The sequence below is a fragment of the Camelus ferus genome, chromosome X (assembly GCF_009834535.1).
Source record: "Camelus ferus isolate YT-003-E chromosome X, BCGSAC_Cfer_1.0, whole genome shotgun sequence".
Lineage (NCBI taxonomy): Eukaryota > Metazoa > Chordata > Mammalia > Artiodactyla > Camelidae > Camelus > Camelus ferus.
Window position 1 is genome coordinate 13,926,158 of NC_045732.1, and position 483 is coordinate 13,926,640.

Sequence of the window (483 nt, forward strand, 5' to 3'; positions counted from 1 at the left end):
ACAGACCATCAAATATATGAAGCAAAAATGGACAGAATTGAAGGACAAAATGGACATTTCTACAGTAACAGAGATTTTAATACCCCACTCACAGTAATAGAATAATCAGACAGAAGACAGTAAGGGACACAGTAAACCAACTAGATCTAATATATACAGAACACTTCAGCCAACAACAACAGCATACACATGGAACATTTTTACAGGATAGAGTGTACGTTAAGTCACAAATTAAGTCTCAATGGATTTAAAAAGACAGGTATCATACAAAGTATCCTCCCTGACCACAATGAGATGAAGTTAGAAAAAAAACTGGAAAATTCACAGAATTGTGGAAATTAAATAACACACATTTAAACAATCAATGGATCAAAGAAGTCACAAGAGAAATTAGAAAATACTTGGAGACAAATGAAAATGAAAACACAACATATCAAAACTTACAGAACACAGCAAAAGTTTTGCTGAGGGAGAAATTTACAG